Genomic DNA, 16,656 nt, shown 5'->3' on the forward strand with positions numbered 1-16,656 from the left:
GGATCCTTCACGGAGAGGTAGTGCATGGAGGATGCAAAGCTGGCCCCAAAGCCTGGCATGGATCATCCTTCACAAATACATCTGAAAGATAGTTCCGTGGGTTATCCGCCTGCTGCTGACATCTACGACCGCTCTGCAATCACAGACTTTCGTTAAATGTGTACCATAGGAATGAGGTGTTAGAAAGGGTTTTTACAGTGTATCCGAGATAAGGTTTGTGGCTGTAAGCGCTATATAGATAGCACAATATTATATATTCTCGTTGTCCACTTCCCAGGGTTTGTCTACAACAGGGCCATTTGGATCTGATAACAAGTGCCGGTTGGCGGCAGTACAGCCAATGGCAAGGTTAGGCCGCGAAACCGAAACCACGGTTGTAGCGCAGGTCACGCAGTCGCCGCGCGCGCGCAAGTTGGCTGTCCCTGCGCAAGCTGTGATGAGAAGACACGCCGAGCCGAGGTAGGGGATATGTGTGTGTAAGCGCCGGGGGGTTCTGTATGTAGGTGTGTGTGTGTGTGTGTGTGTGTGTGTGTGTGTGTGTGTGTAACCAAATTTTACCGTCCCTGCAAAGGGACGTGATAGAAGACACTAAATTAAATATGATATTATTAAACTGTAGATCTATGGCTAAGCACAAAACTGAGATTTATGAGTTGCTAAGAGATAAAAAGCCGGAAGCAATGTTTCTTACAGAGACATGGATGGATGACGCCTCATCTCCAGATGCTCTCGAAGCTATTCCCCCTGGTTACAGTCTACTAAGACTGGACAGAGAAAAACAATGTGGAGGTGGGATAGCCCTTATCTACAAATTACATCTGGCATGTACCCTAGTCAAGACCCCACTACTTAATAGTGAGAGTGGACAAAAACAACAAAACCCCTGCACTGGATAAACAACAATAATGTCTGGGTGACTTCGAGTTTCAGTAGCATAAGTCAAATGTGCACATCGAAAATTTTTAAAGTCAATAGACTGCAAAGTGCTGAAAAAGGAATTTCAATGAAGTAAAGTTCTTGGTATAAAACACCGGTTTATTGTTCCTCTTGTACTGGCCAGTACAAGAGGAACAATAAACCGGTGTTTTATACCAAGAACTTTACTTCATTGAAATTCCTTTTTTCAGCACTTTGCAGTCTATTGACTTTGAACATTTTCGATGTGCACATTTGACTTATGCTACTGAAACTCGAAGTCACCCAGACATTATTGTTGTTTATCCAGTGCAGGGGTTTTGTTGTTTTTGTGCAATTTGTGTGGATTTTCGTGATCCAACCTTGAGCGGTTACGAGGGATTACCGCCCCCCTTTTGCCTGGATTTCGATACTCCATAGCAGTATAATACTTTGCGGTTACTTGGTTGCGTGCCTGGCCAATTCTGGAATACCTTAAACCCTCCCAGTAGATCAATAATAGTGAGAGTGGTTTCTTTACTATAAGAGTTGGACCTAAGAATATTATTAATGGACTATTGATATACCGCCCGCCAGGAAGTGCTGCTAACTTTGGGAACCAACTCCTGGAACTAACAACCCAATCAGTGCTAAGATATAAAAAGTTTCTCATTCTGGGTGATCTAAACATCCATTTCGATGACATAGAATGTAGAGAGGCGCAAGCTGTGCTTATGGCACTGAAACCCCTGGGGGTTAATTTGTTATCCACAGCACCCACACATCAACTTGGCCGCCTTTTAGACCCCATTCTTGCCAACTGGGAAGGTATTGAAGTCCTACCCCCAATTGAAATAACTTGGTCGGACCATACTATCGTCCCGTTTGAACTTAAGAATGTGCCACCCGAAACTAGATCTAGGATACATCTCCCTCTGAAACGTAGGGAAATGGAAGAAATTTACATCAGAAATGTTTGGAAACGCCTTATCAGAACATCCTTTACCCTTAGGTGATACCTTACAGGAGGTATGGAGCAATTTTGAAAGTTGGATGTCCAATGCCTTGGATAAAGTAGCACCCTGGACCACCAAACCCCCGGCAAGGCAATCGAAAACCGCACCATGGTTTTCAGAAAAACTGAAATTGGCTAAATCTAAATGTAAAACTATGGAGCGGAGATGGAGAAAAAACTATGCCCCAGAACATAAAGCTCTTTATAAACTAGAATTAAAAAAATATCAAAAACTTGTAAGATCTGAGAAAAGCACTTATCTTAAAAATAGGATTGAGCTGGCAGACAATCCCACTAAAGAACTCTTCGTCATTTATAAGGAGCTTACAGTTCCCACTAGACTGGAAGCCCAAGATACTTTCTCTGATGAGATATGTAACTCTGTAGCGGACTTCTTTTTAGAGAAAGTCGATAAAATCCATGCCACTTTTAAACCCAATGTCGATGTCTCAGGCCACCAAGGCGGCATGAGAGACAGCTCGGGGTCCATTAGGAAATCTCATCTTACATGCTTCAAAACACCTGAAAGACATGACCTACTAGCTATCATCAATAGCATACAATCCGGCTCTCCCAGCGACGTATGCCCTCCGGCACGTTGCAAAGAGATTATGGAAAGTATGCTAATTGACCATATTAGCCATATGGTGACACTGTCCTTTCAGGAATGTTATATACCTGAAGCGTGAAAAACTGCCCAAGTGATCCCTCTTAAAAAGAAGCCAAACATCCACATCTCTCAACTCCAAAATCTACGCCCCATCTCCCTTCTACCTTTCTGCTCCAAAGTTGTAGAGAAGGTTGTGAATAAGCAGCTAATGGCATATCTAGAGGAGGAAGTCCTCCTCCATTCCTCCCAATCAGGATTTAGACCTGGCTATTCTACGGAATCTGCCGTCCTCTATTCCACCGAGTGCCTCAGAAGGCTAGTAGATGAGGGTGAGACAGCAGCGTTGGTGTTATTAGATCTAAGCGCAGCATTTGACACCGTGCTGCACACAACGCTGCTGTCCCGACTCTCTGAGATGGGGGTGGAGGGATCGGCGTTGGAGTGGATACGTTCCTTTCTGGTCAATAGGAGCTTCCAAATTCATTGTCCACCCTTTAGGTCATCGATTAGGAAGGTAAGCCATGGGGTTCCTCAGGGCTCAAGTTTGAGCCCTACTTTGTTCAACATCTATATGGAACCCCTGGCTCACGTGGTGGAGGCACTCGGGATGACCATTGTTAGTTACGCCGATGACACCCAACTAATATTCAAGCTCACGCCCGACCACAGTGATGATGCCACTAATTTCTCCAACTGTTTATCATCAGTGGCATCATGGATGAACAATAACTGCCTGCGCCTAAATAGCGAAAAAACAGAACTGCTAGTGGTGGGGAAAGCAGTATCTGCCTGGTCGCATAGGTGGTGGCCTACTGAACTGGGTAGCCCACCCACCCCTGTGGATTCGGTAAGAAATCTTGGCGTGATGCTTGATTCTGATCTCTCTTCCAAGTCACACGTCAATAAGGTTGACAGGCAGGTGTCTCAGCGTACTAAGGGTCCTTCGGAAGGTTCTAGACCTCCTCCCCATTGGTGCCAGAAAAACTATTGTCCATGCCTTGGTGACCCCCCACCTCGATTATGGAAATACCCTGCTAGCAGGCTTGAGTGTGAAAGGACTCCATCAACTACAGTGTGTCCAGAACGCTGCTGCACGACTGGTGCTTGGACTTCCTCGCAGAGCCTCTGGTAAAACCGCGTTGGCAAAGCTTCATTGGCTCCCTGTTAGGGAGCGGATCAAATTTAAAGTCCTCTGCTTTGCTTATCGCATTGCACAAGGTAAAGGCCCGAACTATCTGCAGAACCTCATCACTATACATCGTCCCACCCGGAATTTAAGATCCTCCGGCACGATGTTGTTCAAACTTCCTCGAGTCAAGAGGTCCAGGATGGGTGGCCGCTCTTTTAGATACTTGGCCTCTAAACAGTGGAACGCACTCCCGCTATATCTGCGCATGGAACCCTTGGAAACTAGATTCCGGGGTAAACTTAAGACATTCCTGTTTCCCATCATGTAACCTCCTCCTCCCTATGGCTCTACTATCATCTGTCTTTTTGAAATCTTAGCAGCAATTAGCGCGGGGACACACTGTCTTCTGTGTAACCAGGCGCTCAATAAATGGTTTATTATTATTATTGTGTGTGCGTGCGGGTGTGTATGCACGGCTGCGGGGGGAGGTGGGGGGTTCTCTATTTGTGTGTGTGCGTGCGTGTATGTATGCGCGGCGGGGCGAGGGGGTTCTCTATGTGTGTGTGCGTGCGTGTGTGTATGCGCGGCGGCGTTCTCAATGTGTGTGTGTATGCCCGGCGGCGGCGGGGTTCTCTATGTGTGTGTGTGTGAGTGTGTGTATGCGCGGCGGCGGGGGGGGTCTGTATGTATGTGTCTGTGCGTGCGTGTCTGCTTACAAGGAGCCATGGGAGACCGGAAGTGCGCGTGACCTGATCCGTTTACGCGCGCGTGCACATCACTTGTCTCCTGTCTCCCTTGACTCCTTGAAAGCAGAAATGATTACAATAGAGTTTCGCAGCGACGATCGCTTCGCAATCGGTTCGCAGTGCTAAACCTAAAAAAATAGTGAAAAACATGTAAATGCAGCTAATAGCAATGGATGGAACCGATTCATCCCAAGTAGACAAGAGCAGAGTGTACTTTCATTTTGCATATTTTCAAGAATGCGGACGATACTGGAGCGCTGCGGTCGTACAACAAGGGGGCCACTGTCCTTGAGCCCAAACCTGGGTAAGACCCCTGACATGCTCCTGCTGTGTGGTGCCTTTGATGACTCCGGAAGGATGAGTCGAGGGTGTCTGCCTCTTCGATGCCACATTAAAAACGTGTTCCCCGTGTGCACAGAGCACGCCAGGCACAATGGCATATCTAGTCTTTTAACCTAAAGAATTCTGCACCTGGGCTCCAGAGTGTGGGCTTTCAGCAAGGCTTGAGGGGGATACAAAAAGCAAATGTAATCCCACCTGGAATAAATAATGTTATTAAATCAGACTAGGAAAAACTGCATTCGCTGCTGAAGCGCAGGGTCATGTCAGCCGCACTGTAAAGGGTTTACACAATCTCGTTCCCAGCAGTCCTGATCCGAGTCCCCAAACTTTGAGACTGCGGACTCAATTCTCTCAACCCTTCGAGTTAATGGGCTCGGTCCACCTCCACCTGCGTCTCAGCTCTCCATCCCGACGCCGAGGCCTGGTGTGCGGGGGACACCGCCTCGAGCGTTCACACCCCCGGTGCTGCATTAACCGAAGGCACCCCGGCCAGAAACACACTGACATCACTAGAACTGAGCCCCTGTACCAGATACACCCCCCACGCCCCGCTTTGCACCTTCTCGATGTGAGGTCTCCTGTCCTTCCCACAGGTGTGCACTGACGCGCCGGGCCAGCATTAAACATACTCCCAAGGGAAATTAGCGAAAAACACAAGAATTGTTATTTTTTTTTAATGATTTCGTTGGGATTCTTGTCTGATGCCAGCAGGACAGTACTAATGTTCATTGCAGATTAAAATTAAAACGCCGCTGCTTCGATCACGACCGGCATTCCCAACATCGTTTCTGTCGAACATCCGTGCGCATTCTTTTTTTTAAGCGTTTGTGCTCAGATTTTGCGTTGTTTGACGTACAGCGAAGGTCACAACCTGAGGCGGCACTTGGAGTCTGAGGCGCCTATTTTGATTATAGAAATATAGAACAAGGTTAGTCCGCGAAACCGAAACCACGGTTGTAGCGCAGGAGACGGCGTCGCCGTGCGCGTGCACGTTGGCTGTCCCTGCGCAAGCTGTGATGGGAAGACACGCTGAGACGAGGTAGGGGATGTGTGTGTGTAAGCGCCGGGGGGCGGAGGCGGGGGGTTCTGTGTGTATGTGTGTGTGTGTGTGTGTGTGCGCACGGCGGCGGGGGGGTCTCTATGTGCGTGCCTGCGTGTGTGTATGCGCGGCAGGGGTGGGGGTTCTGTATGTGTGTGTGTATGCGTGGCGGCGGGGGGGGTCTGTATGTGTGTGTGTGCGTGCGTGTGTGTCTGCTTCCAAGGAGCCATGGGAGACAGGAAGCGCGCGTGACCTGATCCGTTTACGTGCGAGTGCACATCACTTGTCTCTTGTCTCCCTTCACTCCTTGAAAGCAGAAATGATTACAATTGAGTTTCGCAGCGACGATCGCTTCGCGATCGGTTCGCAGTGCGAAACCTAAAAATGACACTTGATTAGATTTATTTTGCGGAACCACAGAATTTCATCTTGAGTAAATAAGTTTTGCAATAGAAATTCTGGTCAATATAAAAAGTAGACAATTAGTGCAATTTTCAGACTTTGCAATGTTAACCTATGGGGTGAAGAAAACATTCAACAAATGTATAACCAACATCTACTTACAAGACCATTCTTCAGAAGTTAAGGTCAGTATTGGACAAGGTTCACTTCAGAACCAACAGTGCACCACCAGCGGCACGTGGGCACCTGGGTGTAGGTGCAACTTCAAGGTTGGAAACCCAATACAAATTAAGGGGGACTGGGGCAATCGGACAGAGGCTGCTTACAGGTAGGTAACAGCGGCTTGGGGGAACTAGGTGGTAAGGAACTGAAGTTCATGGACTGGGGATGCCACCTAAAAACTTGATTTAAGGGCGATACAAAAAAGTGATAGGTCGTGTCCAATGGGCCCTTTGCCTGGGTGTCCAGGTCCTCTAACATGCCCACCTTCAGTGAGAGGGGGACACAGTCCTAGCCCTAATTGAACAAGTCCCACCATCTTCAAGATGGTGGGCACTGAAAAGTGTACTTGACCTAGCCTCCAGCACCCGAGGGCTGGAGTTGACAGAGGGAGGGGCACATCTCCTATTCTATCAAAGGTTTCCCACCTGTCCTGCCGCCAAAAAGGGGGTGAGGACGCGACGGAGGCCCGCTTCTTCGAACAGGAGAGGCTGCGGTCGCACTACAAAGGAGGCAAGACCTTTGAAGCTCCCCACCATGGATGGCTCTTCCTGTCCAGGGGAGACGTGAATACCTCCACCCAGGAAAGGCATTGTTCTCAGCCACAGATTGCGCAAGCACTCTCCCCTGAGGTCAGAATACACTCTGGTGGTAACAGGCAGGCTCAGGCCAGTCAATGACCACACTAAGGATTGGTAGGTTTCAGGGGACCCCTCTGAGGGGCCCTATGTGTGCAATTGTTAATAAAATCTACACTGGAATCAGTGCAAATTTATTTTGTTGAGATGCTTGGTGCCAAACATCACATATTTCAGTGAAGCCATCATGGAGCTGCGAACTCATAATGACGAGTGTCCAGCCTATGTACTTACTATGACTTCCCTGGTCACTTACAATATCCTGGAATCGACTAGGATATTGCAGGGGCATCAGGGGCATTTCATGCGGATATGCCCTCACAGGGGGGAGAGGATGTGGTGCAGCAGCCAGACCTGCCGACTTGGGAACTGGGGATCCGGGTTTGAGTCTCTGCTTCAGCGCAACATCCTGTGATTCTGGGCAATTTAACATTATTACCACGTGACCATAGACAGCATCTGGAAACCATCACAGGTGATGAGCCGCACTATATAAATCTGAGAATTTTAACTCACTGCCCGAGATATGTGTAAGACATCCCTCTAGCAGTATTCATGGGAATGGCACACAGGGATGTGTGCCAGGTCGGCTCTTCAGTTTTGTCAGTAGATGACGCAGTCTGAATTTAATAATTGTCCGACTCAGTAAGGAGGGATCTATCACCCACTCCCCTTCTTCGATGTCATCGTCAATTGTGTGTGGGTCCTCCGGGTGATGAGACATCAATGCCATGGAGGGAGCGGCCTGATGATCGATGAAGGCAGAGGAAGAGGCATCTGTGGGACAGATGAGGCCGACTCCGAGGGAGGAAATCGGCAGTAGTAGTCATCAAGCACATGTTGCAAATTAGAGATGAGAGACATGGGCATCTGCACAGTTGGATTCTCAAGTAGTGGTTGAGTATTAGGCTCAGGGTAATAATCATATCCTTGGTCATCATCAATATCTTGTCATTTGATGAGAAGCTCGGAAGGAGTACGAGCAGCACGGAACCGGTCATCATCTTCCGAAACCTCCTCATTAGCCCCATAGTCAAAAAGCTCCACAGAAAGATTTGGAGATGGTTGAATTGGCAATAGATCCAAAGAAGAGTTCCTACGTTGACATTGAAGTAGGGAAACATCCGTTGTTCCTGAAGGCGGCAAATGTGTTGCTGAAGATTTCAAGGGGACTAGAGACATCAAAGCTGAAGGTGGAACAAAGGATGCCGCCGCCGACTCAGCGGTTGACGACGAAGAGCGTGGTTGAAGTTCCGTAAGGAAAGGCTTCTTTGCTGTCAATGAGGCAACGGTCGACAAGGCAACCGTTGACGAAGCAGGTGGAGCCTTAAGAGTCATCGACCGTCTCGTCAGCGAGGAGGCATCCGTCGACGACTGACCGGAGACAGGCCTCTTTTTGGTCGACAACAAAGTGAGGGAGGTGGCAGACGAGTGAGGCTTCACCGACACCATGACAAACGTCGACGGAGAGGACGCTGACGATATAATCAGTGTAGGTTGAGGAGAAGAGAAGGTGGAAGTGGTCATTGTAGCAGGAACCCATTTTTTTAGGCAAATTTGTCTCAGAAAGAGACTTAGACGCCTGAGACTTAGAGGCAGATCTCGGAGGTGTAGAGGGCTTAAGTAGTCCCTTAGAAGGAGCAGGAGCCTTTTTGAAGAAGAAGTCTGGCCTTCATGAGTAGAGGTGTGGTCTTTCTTGAGCACCTTAGCCTTAGCAGATACCATCTCTGCCTCACAAGCCCTGAGAGAGGAGTCACTCATAACATCTGATAAGGGATTATCCTTGGTCTTGAGTTTCTGTAACCACAGAAGTAGACGTGTCTCTCTGTCTCTTTTGAGGAAAAGTACTGCAGATTTTACAATCTCTCACCTGATGTTCAGGGTGGAGGCAATATACACACTTTTTGTGGGAGTCTTCGGAATGAAGCCGGAGTTTCCTACAAGACTCATAGTGTCTGATGAGTGACCTTTTTGTAGTAGACAAAGCAGTGAAGATATTCTGAAGAGTTTCTGAAGGGAAATGGTAGAGGTACTGAGCAGAGCTCAGGGAGACTCCCTTCACACGACGTGCGGTAGAAAATCTGAGAGCCTGAGCCTCTGAGGAGAAGGTTCCAGAGGATGCTTTCACCTGATTGGCTGGAGTTTGTACTATATCTAATGACTTGGACAAGTTATTAAAGTGACAAGTTTTTTCCTATTAACGTCCATGTTACAATACTTCCTATTTCTCTTTTAGCTATGCTTTCGCTATGCTATTGCTATATTGCTATTCTATGTACCGTAGGAATCCCACTTCGACGACGGGAAATGATTCAAGCATGTGAATCTATGAAAGTTACCCCATTACTGGAGAAGAGCAGATTTCTCACAACTGAAGCTCTTACCCAAGTTGCTTTAGCCTTAGTCATCTCTCACATTGACTACACTAACTCTTTACTTTGGCATTCCGGCATATCAATCTAAAAGACTGCAACTAGTGCCAAACCAGGCTGCTAGATTAATCTATCGCCAGGCAAGAATGCAGTATGTCACCCCTCTTATGAAAAAGTTACATTGGCTTCTGGTAGTCGAACGCAGTGCATTCAAGTTGGGATGCCTCCTCTTTAAAGCGCCCCATGGCAACTGCCCAGTCCCTGTATCTACTCGGGTACAAAGACATATCCACATTCAGGATCTTAGGTCTTCCCATTTGAATCCCCTAGCTACTCCGTCCTTTAAACACTAGAAATTGGGGGGGGACTAAGATTTGCAGTCATGGCCCCTCAATTTCAGAATTCTGTCCCTCAGGACATTATATCGATGATATCATATCCTCAATTTTGGAAACTCTTAAAGACCTGGCTCTTACGCCAGGCTTATGAATGAATCACTTACCGGCAGGACTCCCTTGTCCCCAGCGCCATGAAACCTTGTGGTGTGCGCGCAATTTATACGTATTTTTAACATAACATAACATTTAACATCGTCTAAATGGGACAACCTCGAAAGTCCATCTGCACTGGCAGTCCCAGGTCTCTGTTTCACTTCAAAGTCTATTCCATGTAGGGAGATTGACTACCTTAGCCATTTGTATTAACCATCAGAGAGGCCTGTGGTAGGTTTGAACTAGGAAGTGAGAGCCAAACAGGTTGGACATAAACTTCTCAAGGGACCAAACCACAGCACAGGCAGCCATCTAAATGGCAGTTCAACGCTGTTCCCTGGGGATTAGCCTTCTACTGATGAAAGCCAGTGGCTGATCTTGACCTTGGTCATGTTTTTGGGATAGCATTGCTCCTATACCATGTTCAGAGGCATCAGTCTGCACAATGAATTGCTTGACATAATCTGCAGCTTTCAGAACAGCTGCAGAGCACATCGCTTCCTTCAGTGTGTCAAAAGCCTTTAGACAGCTCACTGTCCAGTTCACTAATTTTGGGCATTCTTTTGGAAGTCAGTTCTGTGAGGGGTGCCACAATGGTGCCATAATCCCTCACAAACCTCCTATAGTACCAGGGAAGCCAAGGAAGTCCCTCACTTGAGTCTGGGTAGTTGGAGCCACCCAGTCCAGAATGGTCTAGATCTTGGGGTGTAAGAGTTGAACCTGGCCTCCACTCACAAGGTGACCCAAGTATGCAACCTTTCCCTGCCCTATCTGGCACTTGAATGCCTTGATAACGAGGCCTGCACTTCTCAGAGCCTCATGTACTTTACTAAGGTGGATCAGGTGATCCTGCCAGGTGGAGCTAAAGACAGCAATGTTGTGTAGATATGCTGCACTCAAGTATTCCAATCCAGCAAGGGCTTAGTTCACCAACCTTTGAAAAGTGGCAGGTGCATTTCTCAAACCAAAGGGCATTACAGTGAACTGATAATCTGGGGTTGAAAATACAGATATTTCTTTTGCTCCTGCAGTCGTCAGACCTATCTGCCAGTACTCTGATGTGAGATCAAACATACTCAGATACTTGGCTGCTCCCAACCTGTCAATAAGTTCATCTGCCTATGGAATTTGGTATGCATCGCTTTTGGTCACAGCATTCACGCCCCAATAGTCCACACAAAACCTCATTTCTTTCTTACCATCCTGGTTATGAGGCTTGGGGATTAAGACAACTGGGCAGGTCCAGGGGCTCTCAGAAGGCTTTAAAACTCCCAATTCCAGCATCATGCTTACTTCAGCTGTGATGCTCTCTTTCACATGTTCAGTCGGCCTGTATGTTTTATTCTCGAAAGGTAGTCTTTCATCAGCGTCTACAGCATGGATACACCATCTAGTCTGGCGAGAGGTCAAAAAGAAGAGCTCAGCAAAATGATTTAGGACTTGCCTGCAATTAGTCTCCTGATGGGCAGGTAGGGTGTCTGACAAGACCACACCTTCCACTGACCCACCTTTTGGATTGTTGGACAGGTCAGGGACAGGTTCGCTCTTTGCTTCCTGATCCTCATCTGGAACCATGAGCAAGGTCACATCTGCCATGTCATAGTAGGGTGTAAGGCGGTTGAGATGGACGACCTCTTATGGTTCCTGTCACAGCCAGGGTCTACCAGGTAGGTGACCTCCCTTTTTCTTTCTAGGATAGGGTAGGGTCCACTCCGCTTACCGTGCAGATCCCAAGGAACCACAGGCCCCAAAACCAAGACCATCTGCCCAGGCTGGAACTCAACCATAGCAGCCTTTTGGCATCACCAGAGCTTCTGGAGCTAGGCTGTCCTCAATGTTTTTGCTTGCTTTTTCCACGTACTCATACATACTGGAGCAAACACCAAGCACACAGTCAACTATATCTGCTAAGGTTCAACAAGAGGTTTCTCCAATCCCTCCTTCACAAGGCACAGTGGTCCCGACAGTAAATCCCAAACAGAAGCTAAAATAAGGAGGACCCCACTCCTTTATATGGCCCTTCCCAACAGGCAAAAAGCAGGCATGGAAGTGAGACATCCCATCTTCTTCTGAGTTTTTCAGGAAGTCCATCAATCATGCCCTTCATCTTTCAACAAGGCCATTACACATAGCAGAGTGGCTTTGGCCAGGACTTATGCAGCGGGGGATTGGAGGTCCCACATTTGGACCCCTAATATTATGCCTTTCAATTGCAACACGCAGCTCGATGGCTCAACACAGTCCCTAGTTGGGAAATGCGGCTCTTAGAGCAAATGGTGGATGCTGGTTGTCTTCCAGAGGTGTTAATGGAGGAATCAGGTACACCAAGAGATACTCCATATATTGTGCGACAGACAGCCAGAGTATGGCAATGGTTTGTAGTGAGAGTACTTAAGGGCGCACCATTCCATAGGGAGCTCTCAATCTGGATATTAAAATCAATCAGGCAGATGGCACTCAGTTTGTCCTTCCAGGCATGGAGGGAGGGGGATGCGAGCAATAGGGTGAATTGTACCCAGATGAGACTTATCGCCTTTAAACATGCCCGCAAAGAGTTTGGTCTAAGCCAGTGGCTATTTTTACAACATGCGTGCTTGGCAGACACAACTAAGCACACCTGGCCATGCTTTGCGACAGCTCCGCTGCATGTTCAAACCCTGGAAATACTGCTAACCTATGGTGCGTGTAGACACCTAATTATGCATCTTTACAGAACAATGCGATCAGATACAGTAGGCACTACACACGGACTGAGAGGCCTGGAATTTAGACTTTGACATTCCAATGGAAGATCAAGACTGGTAGCGGGCCTGTGAACTAACATGAATGGTTTCTAGTAATGCCCATTTTCGGCTGATACATTATAATTTTCTGCGAAGAACCTACTTACCGCCACAAGGCCTTCAACGAATGGTCGGGTCTTGCCCAGATATATGCTTGCGCTGCAACACTGTGGGGGCTGATTTCTTACATTAACCATGATCCTGCGATGAAATACACTCCTTCTGGAAAATAGCTGTCGAAGAAATGGTGCATGCCACACAACTAAGTATTGAGCTGACACCCAAATGCTGTTTATTAGGCCTCTTTAGTTGTCAGAAAGGGCGCATGATAACCTATACATTTGGTCAGTCGCCTATGGTACTGGCATGACGTAAGATTGCAATCACATGGCTGCCCCAGCATGCCCCAACGATTGCGCTCTGGCACAGAGATGGCCTCTTCTTCTACGGCGGACGCTTCTATCTCGTCTTGGTCAGATTCTTCCCCCGAAAGCATGTCCTGAAGGCACATCTTGGGACTCCAGATAGATTTCGAGCACGGAATCGGACTCTGGAATCGAGAGGGCCTCTTCTTCTACGGAGGACGCTTCTATCTCTTCTTGGTCAGATTCTTATGCAAAGATATCCAGAGTGTGTTGAATGCTTTGACGCTTCCTCTCTCGTCATCGAGTCTGATGATCGGGTAGAGTCCTCTTGGACCGAAGCGACTTACAAGCGTCGCAGTCTTCCTCCTTGTGCTCTGGAGAGAGGTGCAAGTTACAAACTTGATGTAGGTCGGTGCGAGGGTACTTGACGTGCCACCCAGGACAGAAATGGAATCCGTTTCATTTGCAGATGGCTGGCCCTATGCAGCAAGGCCCGATGATTGCCCACAAGGTTTTCTATCGAAAATAGAGAGTTTGTCGATCGATTTGAAACGCAGAGAACAGGGAAACGCGTACCTAATCAATACCGTTGAGGGTAAAGTGGACTGCACACTGAGAGGAACCTGAAGAGCGGTTTCAGAGCACAGCAATACACATCTGAACCAGTTTGGGGTAAAAAACAACAATGGAGTCGATGCCCATGCGCACTATCACCGAAAGGAGGAGTCACCTTACCTCGCGACTGGAAAGACTTCTTCAAAGAAAAACAACTTGCAAACATCCGAACCCAACACAAGATGGCAGGAGTATGCAAAGTATGTGCATCTACAGCATACATGCCTCGAACAGAGGATTAATGGCCCCAAATCTCTGCTGTGGTATCTGGTCATGTTGTGGCTGAGTGTGCCATGTGATGTGGCAGGCTATAGTGCCTGGGGTGATTTGGTCATTTTTGACAAGGTGGAGTGCTGAATGGTTAGGCAATTTTTGATTTTATTTGTCTTTGGCATCGTGTGATATAGTGCGGTACTTACCTTATGATGTAAGTAAATAAATTACATTGCTAATATACCATAAGGATGTAGGGTGAGTGTTATTAGGGCAGAAGCCTTGCTGATTATATGCAGAATAACAGGTCTGGGAAGTCACTACTGACTAGAGCAGGTTAGCAGCTGCACAGGCCTTGGCATTGATCCTATTGAGGATAATATGTGACGGGCCACTGGTGACTGGAGCTGGCTAGCAAGAACGCTAGCCTCTGGTATTCATTACAGGCAGGGTAACAATACATGTCAATATTGACAGGACCTGGTTGGCAAAGGAGCTGACCTCTGGTTTTGAATATTTGCAGGATTTAAGGTACAGGGGTCACTACTGACTGGAGTTACCTAGCTAGATAATAGCTCTCAGGGGGGCAATACTGACTGAAGTTGGTTAGTATGATCACTAGTCCCAAGGTGCTACTAATGACTCAAGCTGGCTAGAATGATAACAGGTCCCAGGAGCCAGTACTAACAGGAGCTGGCTAGTAGGCTTACATACAGGCCCAAGGGGCTACTACTGACTGGAGCTGGCTAATAGAATAACAGACCCAAAGGTGGTGGGGTGCGAGTGGCACCAGTGACTGGAGTTGGCTAGATGCATTGACGACCTTGGGTACTGATTAAATGCAGGATTCCAAGTCACAGGAGGCACGGCTGAATATGGCTGGCTAACAGCAGTGGTGGCCACTGGGAAGAAGGAATGGAGAAAGCATAACTGGATATACTGGTTTCTTTAATCAGACCCTCCAGTTTATCGCGATTTCGCGATTCACGAAAAAATCGCGAAATCGGCAGACTACATCGATGGCCGCGATAATAACCATATTGGCCGCGATATTTAGAAAAAAGTGTCTCTACCGGCGGGAGACTGCAAAACAAACAATGCCTTTAATTGGCTGTGCGCCCCTCCCCACTCGTGTGTGTCAGCAGCTTCCCGGGGACACAGAGACAGTCTGTTTTTTAGCTGCCACCCGCAGCCGAGTACTTAATAGGTCTTTTAAAAGACCTTTCACTTGTTAATGAGTCTTTGTGTTTCACCCTTTCTTTGACCTCTCTGCCTAGGGCTGGAATAATTAACCTCGGGCGATCAGGACAGTCGATGTAAGCCACAACTCTTGGAGCCTTATCTTCCCCGACTCTGAAAAGAGGGAAACGGACTGTTAACCAACACTACAACTGCACTACAGAGCACAAACTATACAGATTAAATTTACGAAATCTTCTATCGAACAAACCATGCAAATAAAATCAGATCTCAGTTAATGAGGGTTGACACCAGGTCTCTTTTTACAACCGAGCCTCACCAAGACAACAAATGCGCGAGCAAGGTATTAGTGACTTCTCCGCAGTATAAAAAATGCCTTTAACAAAAAAAAAAAATCTTCAACGGGAGATGCTACGTTTTCCAAGAATGCTGCCTCACAGCATGGGCATCAGAAAGATGGCTATGACAATAGAGTTATGTTATATTCTTCATTCATATGTATTGTTTGTCTGCTTTTTGTATAATTAGAAATGCATCTCACATACACGAGCCGAGGGGAGCTGGGGGGTGGGGGTAGTGTGGCCTTTTGAGTTCAATGGATGTTGCACACCTGGAGCTGTGGGTCCCGTGACACGTCCCCCGCCCCCAGCAGGGAGGCACAGAGATGCCCTCCCATGAGTGGGAAAGAAGAAGGAAGACGACGCAGAGAGATACTGATTCCCCCCCCATTGAGAGAGGCACAGAAAAGGTGGGTGGATGAATGATGGGTGGATGGATGGATGAAAGGCTGAAGGATGGATGGATGTGTGAAAAGGTGGGTGGATGAATGATGAGTGGATGGATGAATGAAAGGGTGGATGGATGAATGATGGATGTATGGATGGAAGGATGAAAGGGTGGATGGATGAATGATGGATGTATGGGTGGAAGAATGAAAGGGTGGACGGAAGAATGGGTGGATGAAAGGGTGGATGAATGATGGATGGATGTGTAAAAAGATGGGTGAATGAATGAAGGGTGAATGGATGGATGAAAGGGTGGATGGATGAATGATGGATGGAAGGATGAAAGGGTGGATGGATGAAGGATAGATTGGTGAAGGATAGATGTATGGATGGAAGAATGAAAGGGTGGACGGATGAAGGATGGATGAAAGGGTGGGTGGATGGATGAATGATGGATGGATGGATATGTAAAAAGATGGGTGGATGAATGATGGATGAATGGATGGATGAAAGGGTGGATGGATGAATGATGGATGTATGGATGGAAGGATGAAAGGGTGGATGGATGAAGGATGGATGTATGGATGGGAGGATGAAAGGGTGGATGGATGAAGGATGTATGTATGTATGGATGGGAGGATGAAAGGGTGGATGGATGAAGGATAGATTGGTGAAGGATAGATGTATGGATGGAAGAATGAAAGGGTGGACAGATGAAGGATGGATGGATGAAAGGGTGGATGGATGAATGATGGATGGATGGATGTGTGAAAAGGTGGGGGGATGAATGATGGGTAGATGGATGGATGAAAGGGTGGGTGGATGGATGGATGAAAGGGTGGATAGGTGAAGGATGGA

Source organism: Lissotriton vulgaris, chromosome 1_1 (assembly GCF_964263255.1).
Source record: "Lissotriton vulgaris chromosome 1_1, aLisVul1.2, whole genome shotgun sequence".
NCBI classification, from domain to species: Eukaryota; Metazoa; Chordata; class Amphibia; order Caudata; family Salamandridae; genus Lissotriton; species Lissotriton vulgaris.